Raw genomic sequence first — 8765 nt, 5'->3', positions numbered from 1 at the left:
GGAAAATATCCATCCTGAGTGTAAAGCTGACAGATTTAACAAGATTACAACTGGTGAAGTTACAAAAAAAAAGAGGTAAAAATCGCTGCCTTGCTGATTGTTTGACAAAAATCAGAAATTGTTTTTGGATGCAGCCTCTAGTAACCACATTAAATCACTGTGCTTACACTCTGATTCCCTATTAAAACGACACTGTGCTCTATATTTCAGCAGGTCTGTGTTAGTAAAGGTAGTCCCCTGTGCCGAAGGAACTACTAAAAACCTCTGCTTTACTAACTAGAGTTTCTGACTAAAGCATGTTGTATAGCAACATGCCAACATGGCAGTTTTCACGAGGAATCCGAAGAGACCCACATGCTTCAAAACCTGAAGTGTGGGAGTTAAAGGCACCAATCCACCACTATATTTAATATTAGCTCATCTGCTGCTGAAAACAGTAGAGGCCTTTAAAATTTTAATTCCTTTCTCCTACTTAGCATGATTAGCAAACCTTAATTTAGCATGGTTTTGGAATTGAAGCTTCTGCGCTTTATGCTTTTGGACTTTGGTTAAATTAGCAAAACGTAACTCATGCTTATTGTGAGAGTGTAAAATATATCTACAAGTAATCTCAATAGCCAATGATCTTCACTGAGTGGCTTCTATATAATAAACAGCAAAAGCCTTGCCTTCAAGAACTGTATTGTCTAGAGGTTCTTAGACATGAATATAATCTAATGGAAGTTTACTGTGACTGCAGTATCGAAGAAATAATTACATCTGCTTGGATGAACCAAGGAAGACTTCACAAAGGAGGTAAAATTAGGGCTAGGTATTGAAAGATATGAAGGTATTGAAAGAGAAAGCAAGAAAAGCAGATACTGCCCGGCCAGCATGGCTCAGTGGTTGAGCATCGACCTATGAACCAGGAGGATATGTTTCAATTTCTGGTGCCCAGCTTGTAGGCTTGATCCTCAGTGAGGGGCATGAAGGAGGCAGCCAATCAATATGTCTCTCATCACAGATAATTATATATCTCTCTCCCTTTCCCTTCCTCTCTGAAATCAATAAAAAATATATTTTTAAAAAGAAAGAAAAGAAGATACTGGCTATGGAGTGAAAATAGTAATCAAGTCATGGAGATAGGAAAATAGGGCAATAATTTTCAGCGGCTTTGTTCAGGATCACTTGGGGAGGCTTTATTAAGATAATCAGTCCTCAAAACAGAGCTACCAAATTTAAATCTCCCAAGTTAAGTAAGGTTCGGCATTTAATTTTTTTTTAATTCCAAAGGTGATTCTGATGAGGCTGAAGACCACTGATTGATTTTATTTTAGTTTTATGTCAGGCTTTGTAATGTGTTGAATTTCATATTGAGAAGTCTGCTTGATATTATATGGCTGGTGCATAAACAATCAGTATACTTGAGGGATATTTAGTAGAAATAAAGAATACTAGATGAAGGATGGATGAGGAGTCATCTGGAAGTAAGACAAGTAAGGAGACTATACAGATTCCAGGCAAGCAGTAATAATGGCCTGAGCAGAGGAAAATAGTTTTCTTTTTATTTTTTTTTAAATATAATTCAAAAAATACAGGAAAGGTAGAATTCCTAGAAATTGGAAACTGAGGAAAGAATAAGAAAGATTTGAAGATGATTTTCAACTCAGGTAAAAAGAATGCTGATGGGGCAATTAATGATAGAAAACACTAGAAAAGCAAATTTCAGAGTATTTTTGTACACACTGGGTTTGAATAGGTGACCATATGCACAGTACAGCTTTATACTGGCTAACTATTAACACTGCCCTCTTTAAACTTTCATAGTGACTCAGTTTAGATGATAAATTATAATTGCCTTGGGTTTAACATATTTTTATGGTATCCCTCTGGAAATGTCTACAGGAAGTTGGAAATGAATGTCTGGGGACAGATCCTCAGCATCAGGAGAGGAATTCATACCTAGAAGGTTATTATCAAAATTGAGAGGTTAGATGAGATCACCAACAAAAAGTGGGCAGAGAGAGAAAATCGATGCTCAAAGGTACCCTTGCCCTTTGTAAGGATAGAAGAGGGAAGAAGAATCCAAAAACTAAAACAAAACAATATGGGGGGGTCACAAAGAAAGAAAAATCATGAGAAGAAAATATTATGAAATCAGGGAGCTAGAAATATTAAGAAAGGAGGAAGTAAAAAATGCAGTCAGCCCTGGCTGGCGTAGCTCAGTGGTTGAGCATCCACCTATGAACCAGGAGGTCATGGTTTGATTCCCAGTGAGGGCACATGCCCGGGTTGCGGGGCTTGATCCCCACTGAGAGGCCTGCAGGTGGCAGCTGATCAATGATTCTCCCTCATTATTGATATTTCTACATCTCTCTCTCTCTCTCTCCCTTCCTCTCTGAAAACAATAAAAAAAATATTTTTAAAATGCAGTCAGAAATATAGACTGGGAAGAGGACACTGCTGAATATGGAAAAAGAAGAGATCTACAGGGATTTTGAATGCAGTGTCAGCAAAGCAATAAGGCAAAAGTCTCCAGGATATTGACAGGATAATGGGAGATAAAGAAACCAAAATAATGATTACGACTCTAAGAAGTTTGGAGGGTGAAGGAATCTTGGTCAGTTGTGTGAAGGATCAAGATAGATAAAAAGGAAATGAATTCCAGGAGGGCTATTTGTTGACCACAGGAATAAGATGGGGTATACAGAATCAGGAATCTACAGTGAGGGCAGAAGCATATTTCATAGGAGGAAACATAAACAAAACTTGAGATGCACAGAGGTGTGGGCCAACTCACAGCTGTGACTCCAGATGACTGGAGTCTGACAACCTACAGTGTTGAAAGAGTCACCAGCAAGAACGACAAAATCACTCAGAGAGTTGGAAAAGGTTGGTATGATGGTAAGATCTCTAAAACCATTCCTAAGCAAGATCAGAAAATGTCCCAGAGATTAAGAAGAGGAAGACAGTGATGATATCAGGTGATGTTGATGTAAAATAAGCACTTCCAAAGTAAGGCTTCTGAATAAAGGTGACGGAATCACAGTCAGGAAAGTGGTCTTTCAGGGGCAGGAAAAATTTATTTGAAACTCCCTCTCCCCTTCCCCCGTTTCATCAAATAGTTATAACAAGAGATGCAACAGGTAGCAGGGAGGGTCATTCTCAGGGAACAGATGTCAATTAATTCAAGGTGGTGGAAAAAACGTTAAGAAAATTGTTCCTTGTATGGGGAACTGGAACCCAAAGGTAAAGAATTGCAATGCTCTCAGTGGAAGCAGTTAGGAGATGGGCCAAAAAGGAGGTCAAACCCTTAGAGACACAGAACAGAAAAGGAGCACAGAGGAGGGCATTGCACCTAGGACTCCAACAGATGATCACAGTTAAAAAAAAAAAAAAAGAAGCCTGTTGGCCATGAGAGATCGGTAGAAACTCCTATTAAATAGTAAAGACATTCTGAAAAGATGAAAGAAAAAGAACTAGAACAACCAAATCACCATTGCTCTATTGTTTGGACATCGAAACATAATTAAATCCAAATTTATCTCAAAATACACACTGAGGAAGTATTTCTATCCACCCACCCCAATTTCTACCAAGCTTTCCCACAAGTATCATAGGACTGCAGGTGAAGGGGCAAGTAAATCACATTATGGACCCCTCCCACTTCCTATCCCCCATCTCATTTTTACATTATTTGAGTGAAATGAGATTAGAAGTAAACCTCAGTGCTGCCTTGAAAGTCTTTTTTTCTTCTTTAACAGGCTTCAAAGGGAAGCATGCAGCCACAGGGGTGTGGAAGTTGGGGATAATGGGATTTTACAGACTGATTGTGTGTACACATAAAAGCAGGGCTTCCTTTGCAATGCCAGCTGGCCAGAGTGCAGAGGGGGCAGACTAGGAAATTACTACCCAAAGTAATTACCCTTCTGTAAGTACAGCATAGCTCTAATAACTGTGACATTACAAAGCTGAGGCTAGTTCATATCAATGTTCCATTAAAATGTATGGAACCACTGCTGGAATTCCACGTTTTAATTTCATAGAGATGAGGACCAATGATAATTTTTTTTTTATTGTAAAGACTAGGTAAACAAGAGCCTAACAGAATTCTCTTTTTAAAATACGTTGGTGTAAACCTTCACAATGCCTTACACATGCAGTGGGCTTCCTAGACATCTGGTGATCATGCTGCTGCTCCATTCGATGAGGACTCTGTCAAGAACAGTGCTAAGTGTTTTAATATTTTAATATTGTTTAATTCACATAATAATTTTACAGGTAAGAATTATTATGTGTTGTGTGTTTTGTTGTTAATCCTCACCTGAGGATATTTTTCCACTAATTTTTAGAGAGAGTGAAATGGATGGGGGAGAGAGAGAGAGAGAGAGAGAGAGAGAACAATGTAAGACACATTGATTGCCTCCCACTCGTGTCCTGACTGGGGCTGGGATCGAACCTGCCACCCAGGTATGTGCCCTTGACCAGGAATCAAACATGAAACCTTTTAGTGCACAGTTGACACTCAAAACACTGGCCAGGGCATTATGTGTATTTTGAAGATGAGCAAATTAAGGCTTTCAAAGATCATGGAGATATTTTATTCATTCAACATTAACAATGATGTATTGAGTACCTACTAAAAAACTCCTAGGGCTGGGTATACAGCAGCAAACCCAAAAGAGATAAAGATTGCCCTAACCGGTTTGGCTCAGTGGATAGAGTGTGGGTCTGCGGACTGAAAGGTTCCAGGTTCAATTCTGGTCGAGGGCATGTACCTTGGTTGCTGGCACATCCCCAGTAGGAGGTGTGCAGGAGGCAGCTGATGGATGTTCCTCTCTCATCGATGTTTCTAACTCTCTATCCCTCTCCTTTCTTCTATGTAAAAAATCAATAAAATATATATTTTTTAAAAAAGAGATAAAGATTATAATTGGGCGAGGCAGGAATTCAGATATTGCCTATAAAAACAAGTGAATAAAAAGTGAAAAACTGTGACAAGTGTCATGGCAGGGGAAAAAACATGGTTCTATGAATGAGCATAACAGGAGAACCTGTTTAGACTGGGTAGTAAGGGAAAGTCTAAGGCCTGAGGGATAAAGAGTCAGCCATGTGAAGAATGAGGTAGAGCATGTTCTGAGCACAGGAAACAGGGTGTGTTCAAGATTCAAGCGGGGAATCAGCTTAGTGAGTTTAGGAATGTCAGAGGGCTCAAGTTCAGAGAGCAAGACAGAGCTGAGCTCAGCGGGGCAAGGCTGGATCAGATCCTGCAGGGTCTTGTAGGCCAAGGCCAAGGCCACGGCCAAGGTAAGAAGTCTGGACTTCATCCTAGTGCAAGGAAAAGCAATTCAAGGGAGTAGGTGGGGGAGGAAGAGGATGAGAATGACTTCTGGGATCAGACTATCAGATACCATTTGTAATAAGGTCTCTAGTAATTATGGAGAAGAATTTGTAATTTGGAACAGGATGGAGAGGAGAGAGGGGAAAAGATGCCAGATATATTTTTGGAGTTTTAATGACATCCTTCTTAAAGTTTATAGTTAGTAAGTGGTGGAACAATGATTCTGTCTGCTTCTAAAGTTTAAGCTCCTGACCATTCTCTTTAAATTGCAGGAATATTTCTTCAATAACTTCAAAAAGGAGTTTAAGTCCAGAAAAAACAAAACACATTATTTTCCTTTCCTGAGATAAAAACCAGAAGACATTTTTAGGATTAAGTCTCAAAACATTTTAATGGAGCAAGTGTGAATTTTTCTACCAAGGCCTAAATTCAGCACCTGCCCCATGATGCAGAATAGTGACTTCTGGCCAATATTTAATTGCTGTACATTATCCCAAGAATAACTCCTGTCTTTACTGCAGCTTTCAATAAATTTAAACTCAAAGTTGGCAGACAAACCTTAGTGTTTACATTCACTACAACACCTCTTCATGATCCTTTTGTGTCTTCTAAGAGCCAGAATGGAGTTGCCACATCACCAAAGCTTTTTCCCAGGCTTGGTGCTCAATTTGAGACACATAATCCATGAATACAACTACCTCATCTATAAAGGTAAAGGAATGCCAAGATTATTTAATGTTTTCTAATAATTAATTATTTTTTAAGAATAATCTTTGATTTGCTGAAATGCTTTATTTGGAGTATACTTACCAGACACATATAAATAGAGTCTGGTATTAGAGATCCATGTTTATCCTTTGCTTTTAGCCAATAACTCATAGAATCTTAGAGCTAGCTAGAAGAGATTTCATGAATTTTGGTGATGTGTGCTAACAAATCAAAAAAATTAATCTCCTCAATGTTTTAAAAATAGTACAAAATTTGAAAAAAAGTTTGTAGTCTAACTGTAACTCGTTTACAGTTTTTAGTGGAAAAACATGTTACTAGTTTGTGAATCAAAATATGGATCCAACTACTGAGCTGCACACAGCTTATAACACTCACCATGCAAGAGTTGAGGTTACATTTATTATTGTTATTATCTAATATATGAAATATTTCACTTAATAGGTTAGCTATATTCCTCATTAAAATGCAAATTCTATGAAGGCAAGTAATTTTCCCCTTGCTGTTTCACTGCTAAATCACTCCAACCTGTAGGATAATGCTGAGCACCTAGCAAACACTCCAAAAAATATTGTTGGATGAATAAATAGAATGAACAAGCATCAATGGTGTGTCACTATCATCTGAGATAACCTTTGTTAAAGCTCTTTGTAAACTGCAAACCATTCTACAAATGCAAAGTATTAATCGCCATCTTCAGGATAACTAGCAAAGACAATTTACTAAGCATTCCACATCCATTACCTCCTTTACTTCCCAAATCACAAAAGAAATGGAAGTTCAAACAGATTATGCAGCCTGCCCTATATTACTCCGTACAAATAGAATTAGAACTCCAAAAAGCAACTTGATTCCAAATGCAAGACTCTTAGCTCCAGGTCTCCTGTCTTTTCTATGTTGCTCTCTTTGTTGTGAAATGCTGACCCCAAGTGTACACAACAAAATATATACTATAATACTCTATTATACTATATGTACAACTGGTATTTGAGATGATGATTATGAGTATTGTCTTTGAATTAGACAGATCCAGTTTCTGCCACTTACTTGGAACATGGCCTTGGGCCATTTAGCTAATCTTTCTAAGCCTATTTCACCTTCTATAAAATAGGATAATTATAGGCCCTCTCTAATTGTAAGGAATAAATTATATATTTCAAGCTGTGCACTTAACTCATACCTGGCTCTTAGTAAGTGCCAAGTAAATTTTATTTTCATCTTTGATGATGAAGAAAGATTTTCCTGGTTTCTGATATTAGAACTGACATTTGAACATAGGGTAACAAAAAGTAGGAAGTAGGGAAACAAGATAAGTAGCCTTCTGTGCATTTCTATTTTCCCTCTGTACCCTGCACTGATTTTACAGAAACAAATACTAACAGGGCATACCTCTCTCCCTCTCCCCCCAGCATAGTACTGGGATCATTCTATTACCTTACTACCCTTTGGTAAAGGTACATGTAGAAATGTCAAGTGCTAAAAAATATAAAAATAACAATTTTAAATAAAAGGTTTGTTATCTTAAAGCTGCTATAATGATAAAAGTTTTCATGTTTTCTAGAAGCCCAATAAAAATTTTTGTTGTATAAGAACAAATATCTAGATTAAAGTCACAGTTTTTACAGTGTATCAGTGTCTGAGCACCAGGGACAGTGTTCCAGATGAATCGGTCTCTGCTCCAGGGAATAAGTTTTATTGGAAAAGAGTGTTAATAGCCAGATACATGTCTCAGGCAAATACACAGTCTGTTGTTTTTGTTTTAAATATATTTTTATTGATTTCAGAGAGGAAGGGAGAGGGAGAGAGAGATAGAAACATCAATGATGAAAGAGAATCATCCATCCACTGCCTCTTGTATGTCCCCACTGGGGATCGAGCCCACAATCCAGGCATGTGCCTTGACCAGTAATCAAACTGTGACCTCCTGGTTCAAAGGTCAATGCTCAGCCACTGAGCCACACCTGCCAGGCCTACATAGTCTGTTTAAGTGCAATGCCAAATTGTATAATCCAGACTATCTCTTTCTAAATGTGAATCAAAATTAGCATGCCGAGAGAGAGAGAGAGAGAGAGAGAGAGAGAGAGAGAGATCTTTTCATCTACTAGAGCCCTGGTGGGGAGGTGGGCGATGAGGGATGGAAGGGGAAGGGAACATGGTCAGCGCTTATTGCTGGCCAGGCCTAAGGATCCCACCTGTGCATGAATTTTGTGCACCAGGCCTCTGTAGATGCATTGAGCATCAGCTCCCTGGTGGTCAGTTTGCATCATAGTGACCAGTCATTCTGGTTGTTCCAGTTGTTCCATTGTAAGAGTTGCTTAGGCTTTTATATATATACTAGAGGCCCGGTGCACAAAAATTTGTGCACTCGGGGGGGAGGGAGGGTCCCTCAGCCCGGCCTGTGCCCTCTCACACTCTGGGACCCCTCGGGAGATAACGACCTGCTGGTTTAGGCCTGCTCCCAGGTGGCAGAGGGCAGACCCAATCCCTAGGTGCAGCCCCTGGTCAGGCTCAGAGCAGGGCTGATTGGGGAGTTGGGGCGCCGCCCCTGAAATGCACAGAGCGGGGCAGATTGGGAGGTTGCGATGCCACCCTCAGTCACGCTCAGGGTAGGGCTGATTGGGGTGTTGGGGCACCGCCCCGTCACACTCAAGGCAGGGTCGATGGGGAGGTTGCGGCGCCACCCCCTGTCACGCACAGAGCAGGGCCGATCAGGGGGTTA

This window comes from Myotis davidii, unplaced genomic scaffold, assembly GCF_000327345.1.
Source record: "Myotis davidii unplaced genomic scaffold, ASM32734v1 scaffold32, whole genome shotgun sequence".
In the NCBI taxonomy this organism is placed as follows: domain Eukaryota; kingdom Metazoa; phylum Chordata; class Mammalia; order Chiroptera; family Vespertilionidae; genus Myotis; species Myotis davidii.
The sequence above is the reverse complement of the archived record's forward strand: the minus strand, read 5'-3'. Positions refer to the sequence as shown.